Below are 7,792 nucleotides of genomic sequence, written 5' to 3' on the forward strand. Positions count from 1 at the left end.
CGGTCAGCAGCATCTGTGGAGAACATGGATGGGTGACGTTTCACAGAGTGCTGGAGTAACTCAGCGGGTCAGGCAGCATCTCTGGAGAACATGGAAAGTTGATGGTTCGGTTTGGGGCCCTTCTTCAGACTGTAGTAGTGGTAAATATTCCTTGGACAGCACTTTGGATGTTCTTGTGCATCGGTTACTGAAAGCAGTTGCAGCAAGCAGTTAAGAAGGCAAATGTACGTTGAACTCCATTGCAAGAAGCTCTGAATTCAAGAGCAAAGTTGCTTTACTGCAAATGTGCAGAGCCTTTGTGAAATCATACTGCAAACATGGACCATTGTGAAAAGTTTTGCTCTCTTTGGCTAAGAAAGGATCCGAATGAATGAACTAATACTTTATGTGTAGGAAAAAAACTGCAGATGCTGGTTTAAATCGAAGGTAGACACAAAATGCTGGGAGTAACTCAGCGGTCAGGCAGCATCTCTGGAGAAAAGGAATGGGTGACGTTTCAGGTCGAGACCCTTCTTCAGACTGATGTCAGGGGAGGGGGCGGGACAAAGATAGGATGTAGTCGGAGACAGGAAGACTGGCGGGAGAACTGGGAAGGGGGAGGGGAAAGAGAGGGACAGAGGAACTATCTGAAGTTAGAGAAGTCAATGTTCATACCGCTGGGCTGTAAGCTGCCCAGGCGAAATGTGAGGTGCTGTTCCTCCAATTTGCGCTGGGCCTCACTCTGACAATGGAGGAGGCCCAGGACAGAACGGTCAGACTGGGAGGGAGAGTTGAAGTGCTGAGCCACCGGGAGATCAGGTTGGTTAAGGCGGACTGAGCGCAGGTGTTGAGCGAAGTGACCGCCGAGCCTGCATTTGGTTTCGCCGATGTAAATAAGTTGACTGGAGCAGCGGATGCAATAGATGAGGTTGGAGGAGGTGCAGGTGAACCTCTGTCTCACCTGGAAAGACTGTTTGGGTCCTTGGATGGAGTTGAGGTGGGAGGTAAAGGGACAGGTGTTGCATCTCGTGCGGTTGCAGGGGAAAGTGCCAGGGGTTGGGGTGGTTTGGGTAGGAAGGGACGAGTGGACCAGGGAGTTACGGAGGGAACGGTCTCTGCGGAATGCAGAGAGGGGAGGGGATGGGAAGATATGACCAGTGGTGGGGTCACGTTGTAGGTGACGGAAATGTTGGCGGATGATTTGTTGGATCCGCTGGCTGGTGGGGTGGAAGGTGAGAACAAGGCGGATTCTGTCCTTGTTGCGAGTGGGGGGAGGGGGAGCAAGAGCGGAGCTGCGGGATGTAGAAGACACCCTAGTGAGAGCCTCATCTATAATGGAAGAGGGGAAGTCGGATCGACATGGTGTTGAGAAGGGCTCGCGGTCACTGAATGGGTCATCGGTCATGGGGTTGGCACGTCACTTTGCAGCTGCACAGGACGTTGGAGAGACTGCACCTGGAGTATTGCGTGCACTTCTGGCCACTGCTGGGTGGGGAAGGATGTCATTAAGCTGGGGGCAGAAAACTATTCACAAGGATTTGATTCACAAGGTACCCCCTCCCCCTCCCAAGCGTGTAGGAAGGAACTACAATAGACAATAGGTGCAGGAGGAGGCCATTCGGCCCTTTGAGCCAGCACCGCCATTCAATGTGATCATGGCTGATCATTCTCAATCAGTACCCCGTTCCTGCCTTCTCCCCATACCCCCTGACTCCGCTATCCTTAAGAGCTCTATCTAGCTCTCTCTTGAATGCATTCAGAGAATTGGCCTCCACTGCCTTCTGAGGCAGAGAATTCCACAGATTCACAACTCTCTGACTGAAAAAGTTTTTCCTCATCTCCGTTCTAAATGGCCTGCCCCTTATTCTTAAACTGTGGCCCCTGGTTCTGGCCCCAGAAGCTGGTTTACACCGAAGGTAGACACAAAATTCCCATTCCTTCTCTCCAGAGATGCTGCCTGTCCCGCTGAGTTACTCCAGCATCTTGCGTCCATCTTGGGTGATGAGTGGAACCCAGGTGAAAGGTGGGAGTCGGGAGACGAATCCCAAGAGGCTGGGCATGTGGGTTTGGCTGCAGGGGAGGTTTAGTTAGAGATACAGCGCGGAAACAGGCCCTTCGGCCCACCGGGTCCACGCCGACCAGCGATCCCCGCACACTAACACTATCCTACGCGCTAGGGCCAATTTACAATTTTTAACAAAGCCCATTGGCCTACAAACCTGTGCGCCTTTGGAGTATAGGAGGAAACCGGAGCACCCGGAGAGAACCCCGCGAGGTCATGGGGAGAACGTACAGACAGCACCCGTGGTCAGGATGGAACCCGGGTCTCCGGCGCTGTGAGGCAGCATCTCTAACCGCTGTGTCACCGCACCACCACTGCATTGCATCCAGGCAGGTTGCAGTCAGTCTATCATGGCATCATGCTGGGCACGGACATTGTGGGCTGAAGCGCCAGCTCCTGTGCTGCAGTACCGTTCTATGTTCTTCCAGTGGCGCTATCCACAGTAGGGGGTTCACCGTTGGTGTTCAGCCCTCAACTCACAAGTGTTGCTCAGTCCGCCTTAACCAACCTGATCTCCCGGTGGTTGAGCACTTCAACTCCCCTCCCACTCCCAGTCTGACCTTTCTGTCATGGGCTTCCTCCAGTGCCATAGTGAGGTCCACCGGAAATTGGAGGAACAGCACCTCATATTTCGCCTGGGCATCTTGCAGCCCAGCGGTATGAACATTGACTTCTCCAACTTTAGATAGTTCCTCTGTCCCTCCCCCTTCCCAGATCTCCCTCTATCTTCCTGTCTCCACCTATATCCTTCCTTTGTCCCGCCCCCCCTGACATCAGTCTGAAGAAGGGTCTCGATCCGAAACGTCACCCATTCCTTCTCTCCTGAGATGCTGCCTGACCTGCTGAGTTACTCCAGCATTTTGTGAATAAATACCTCAGGAGGTCAGTTATGTCAGGCAGCATCTGCGGAGGAGGTGGACAGATATCATTTTGGATTAGGACCCGTTTAGTTTAGTTTAGAGATTACAGAGTGGAAACAGGCCCTTCGGAAGCCCACCGGGTCCGCGCCGACCAGCGATCCCCGCACATCAACACTATCCTACACCCACTAAGGGCAATTTTTACATTTATACCAAACCAATTAACCTACAAACCTGCACGTCTTTGGAGTGTGGGAGGAAACCGAAGATCTCGGAGAAAACCCACACAGGTCACGGGGAGAACGTACAAACTCTGTACAGACGGCACCCGTAGTCGGGAGGGTTGAAGGGGATGGAGTGGGGGGGAGGGAGGAGGGAGGGAGGAGGGAGGGAGGGGGGAAGGGGATGGGAGGGAGGGGGGAGGAGAGGGAGAGGTTTGGGCCCAACAAGTGCCCACTTGGTCTATTCATTTTAAAATCTTGACTAGCAAGGATCTTGACTGTTACTCCCTCAGCCTGAAACTTCTCCTAAATAGAAAGATAATTCTGTTTCGAAGCTGCTTTGAATTCCCCTGCTGTTTGGGAACTTTGAAAATGAACATTTGCTTGACATGTTCTGCCAGCATTAAATGTGCTTTGTATTAAGTTTAAACTGTGCGGATTTTATTTATAAGCTAGTCGTGGAACAAAAGATGAAGCCAGTTTTCGGGAATCAGGCTTAAAGTGGTCTCACTGCCAATCTTGTGGGAACTACATCTCTGACGTTAGCTGTTTCCAATTGAGAGAATAGTTTCTGAGTTCCAGCAGTTTTGTCAGTAAAACCTCCGCACCTGGAATCAGGCCTCTCAATTGGTGCTGGTGTTATCTTGCTGTTTCTGAGGCTGGTTTTCAGATGTGCAGTCATCAGCGATTTACTCCAATTCTTTGCCACATCCCTGTTTGCCCGTGGTTCTTGTGCCTGTCCGTGCCATACAGAAAGCCACGAATGCTGGCTGGTGGTGACAGATTTGTTTTTGAGCCAAGCAAGCTGGAGTCTAGTGGGATGAAGAGAAAGCCCACAGCTGGGAAAAGCTGCAGTGAAGCGAAAACCAAATGATGTGAGAATCCTGAAACAAGCTGGTAGATTTGAGAGATTTAGAGATACAGCGCAGAAACAGGCCCTTCGGCCCACCGGGTCCGTGCCGCCCAGCGATCCCCGCACACTAACACTATCCTACACCTACTAGGGACAATTTTTACATATTACCCAGTCAATTAACCTACAAACCTGCACGTCTTTGGAGTGTGGGAGGAAACCGAAGATCTCGGAGAAAACCCACGCAGGCCACGGGGAGAACGTACAAACTCCGTACAGACGGCGCCCGTAGTCAGGATCGAACCTGAGTCTCCGGCGCTGCATTCGCTGTAAGGCAGCAACTCTACCGCTGCGCCACCGTGCCGCCTCACAGCGCTGAGCTGCTGCCTCACCGCGCCAGAGACCCAGGTTCCATCTTGACTGCGGGTGCTGTCTGCACGGAGATTGTACCTTCTCCCCCTGACCACATGGGTTTTCTCCGGTTTCCTCCCACATCCCAAGTCGTGTGGGTTTGAACTTTAAACTTTAGAGATTCAGCGTGGAAACAGGCTCTTCGACCCCACCCCCCCCAGTCCTCACCGTCCAGCAATCACCCCCAGTCCTCACCGTCCAGCAATCACCCCGTATACTAGCACTAACCAATGGGCCAAATGGCCTCCTGTCTTTTATGAAGCACCAGAGCAAGTTGACCCGTTGGGCCCAAGCCTTTCCTACATTGGTGCAGCACCCTCTCCTCCCCCTCACCCCCTTCCCTCCCCCATTCCCCTCCCCCCATTCCCCTCCCCCTCAACCCCCATTATCCTCCCTCCCCCCTCCCTCCCTAGGAGATAGATTTGAACTTTAAAATGTGAATAACTTTAAAAATATAACACCGATTTCAATGAAACTTCTTCTATTAGCACTAAAGGTGAGTAAGATGGGCCTAAAATTGTCGCGCTATCGTGTACCGTTTAGGCTGTAGTTCAGGAACAAACAAACAAACAAACAAACGAGAGTTTTAGTGTAGAGATGACAAAATATGTCACTCTGTTAAACCATAGAGCAGCATAGGTCGGCAGTAGAGTTACTGCCTGACACTGCCAGAGAGCTGGGTTCAATCCTGACTACGGGTGCTGTCTGTACGGAGTTTGTACGCTCTCCCCGTGACGGCGTGGGTTTTCTCCGGGTGCTCCGGTTTCCTCCCACATCCCAAAGGCGTGTGGATTTGCACGTTAATTGGCCTCTGTAAATTGTCCCTGGTGCTTAGGGAGTGGGTGAGACAGTGGGATAATATAGAACTAGTGTGAACGATGGTCGGCGTGGACTTGTGGGATAAGGGGCCTGTTTCCAATGCTGTCGGCTTTCGATCAATCAATCAACATTTTAAAAATGCAGGCAGTAACTGTCGAGCAGCACCTGTGGAGATTGAACTGAAAAGAAATGTCGGGAAAGTTGCAAATAACAGCTACGAAGGTTGGAAAATTCATTCCATATATGTGATGGAGTCCAGCCGTTCATCCCAACCTGTCCCTTTGATTTCCCATGGACTCAATTCAAGGAAATGCCAGGACCGACAGCGGTGCGACAATAGACAATAGGTGCAGGAGGAGGCCATTCAGCCCTTCGAGCCAGCACCGCCATTCAATGTGATCATGGCTGATCATTCTCAATCAGTACCCCGTTCCTGCCTTCTCCCCATACCCCTGACTCCGCTATCCTTAAGAGCTATATCCAACACTCTCTTGAATGCATTCAGAGAATTGGCCTCCACTGCCTTCTGAGGCAGTGGATTCCACAGATTCACAACTCTGACTGAAAAGGTTGCTGCCTCACAGCGCCAGAGACCCGGGTTCGATCCTGACCACATGTGCTGTCTACAGAGTTTGTACGTTCTCCCCATGACCGTGTGGGTATCCTCTAGGTGCTCCGGTTTCCTCCCACACTCCAAAAATGTACAGGTTTGTAGTTTAATTGACTTTGGTAAGATTGTAAACAGTCGCTAATGTGTCGGATAGTGCTGGTACTGTACGGGGTGATCGCTGGTCGTCGCGGACTCGGGGGGCCGAAGGGCCTGCTTCCACGCTGTATCTCGAAAGTCTTAATGATGAGCTTTCCAATTCCTCTCGATGACTTAAAAACTTGGTTCCCAAAACTCTAGGCTCGGGACATTAAGATGTGACAATTGTGCCATTTCATTCATTCATCCATCCATCCATCGCTTGCTGGCAGTTTTGCCACACATGCCGAGCTGTCCCATCAGTCCCGACCTGAAACGTCGCCTGTCCATTCCCTCCGCAGACACTGCTTGACCCGTTGAGTTCCTCCAGTACTTTGTGTTTTGCTGACTCTTCCAGCATCTGCAGCTCCTCGTGCCTCCTCCACCTCTTGCTCCCCTTGCCCGTCGGTAGTTCGGCAGTCTGGTGAACCCTGCACAGTGTAGACGTCAGGGTTCTGCACTGAAGACCACGTGTCTGTCTGTACTGACAACACAATCAACGGTGTTGCCAGGACTCGAGGGCCTGAGCTACAGGAAGAGGTTGAGCGGGCTAGGTTTCTATTCCTCAGAGTGCAGGAGGATGGGGGGTGATCTTCGAAGTGTATAAAATCATAAAGAGTGGTTTAGTTTAGAGATACAGCGCGGAAACAGGCCCTTCGGCCCACCGGGTCCGCGCCGACCAGCGATCCCCGCACATTAACACTATCCTACACACACCAGGGACAATTTTTACATTTACCAAACCAGTTAACCTACAAACCTGCACGTCTTTGGAGTGTGGGAGGAAACCGAAGATCTCGGAGAAAACCCACGCAGGTCACGGGGAGAACGTACAAAGTCGGGGTGGAAACCCGGGTCTCCGGCGCTGCATTTGCAACTCTACTGTTGCGCCACCGTGACCGCCCAAATTTGGGTATTGATAGGGTGAATGCACAGATTTTGTTTCACTCAGAGCGTAGTGGGTGTATGGACTGAGCTGGCTGAGGAAGTAGTTGAGGAAGGAGATGAGGAGGAATGTCTTTAGTTAGAGGGTGGTGAATTTCTTTAGTTAGAGGGTGGTGAGACATTTGGACAGGCACATGGATAGGACAGGTTTAGAGGGATATGGGCCGAATGTAGGCAAATAGGACGAGTTAAGATGGGGCATCTTGGTCTGCATGGGCAGGTTGGGCTTCGTGTTCTGTGACCAATTATTCCACACTTGTGACTTTGGCGATGGCTCTTAGCCACGGGCCATTATGGGTTGCGGTTATTGGGCATTCCCCACTTGTTGCCCAGTTCCTGCACGCTAAGGCATCCGAGGAGAACAAAAGGAGCAAGGCACGCTCATTGTTTACCAAGAATAACAGCCAGTCAAGCTGGTTATCAACTGGTTTCCTCTTCCCAGAAATTTTCTAAACCCGTTTCCCGACAGTGGCAAATGGGGGAAAACTTTTTGAAGTCTTTCGAACGTTTTTTTTTACGCTGGAGAGGGTCCAGAGGAGGTTTACGAGAATGTTCCCAGGAATTAGAGTTAGATGTGGGAGTTAGATGTGGCCCTTGTGGCTAAAGGGATCAGGGGGTATGGAGAGAAGGCAGGTACGGGATACTGAGTTGGATGATCAGCCATGATCATATTGAATGGCGGTGCGTACAGGCTCGAAGGGCCGAATGGCCTACTCCTGCACCTATTTTCTATGTTTCTAAGAATGATTGGGTGAGCGTTTGTCGGCACTGGGCCTGTACTCACTGGAGTTTAGAAGGATGAGGGGGGACCTCATTGAAACGCACAGAATAGTGAGCGGCCTGGATAGAGTGGATGTGGAGAGGATGTTTCCACTAGTGGGAGAGTCCAAAACCAGA

General features: G+C 51.5%; 1 protein-coding gene across 2 annotated transcripts in view; it reads left to right on the plus strand.

Moving 5' to 3' along the window:
* Window positions 1-7,792, plus strand: part of mrpl33 (mitochondrial ribosomal protein L33) — a 27,543-nt gene that overhangs the window by 2,079 nt on the left and 17,672 nt on the right. The gene's annotated exons all lie outside the window — the stretch shown is intronic.

Source organism: Rhinoraja longicauda, chromosome 5, assembly GCF_053455715.1.
Source record: "Rhinoraja longicauda isolate Sanriku21f chromosome 5, sRhiLon1.1, whole genome shotgun sequence".
Classification (NCBI taxonomy): Eukaryota; Metazoa; Chordata; class Chondrichthyes; order Rajiformes; family Arhynchobatidae; genus Rhinoraja; species Rhinoraja longicauda.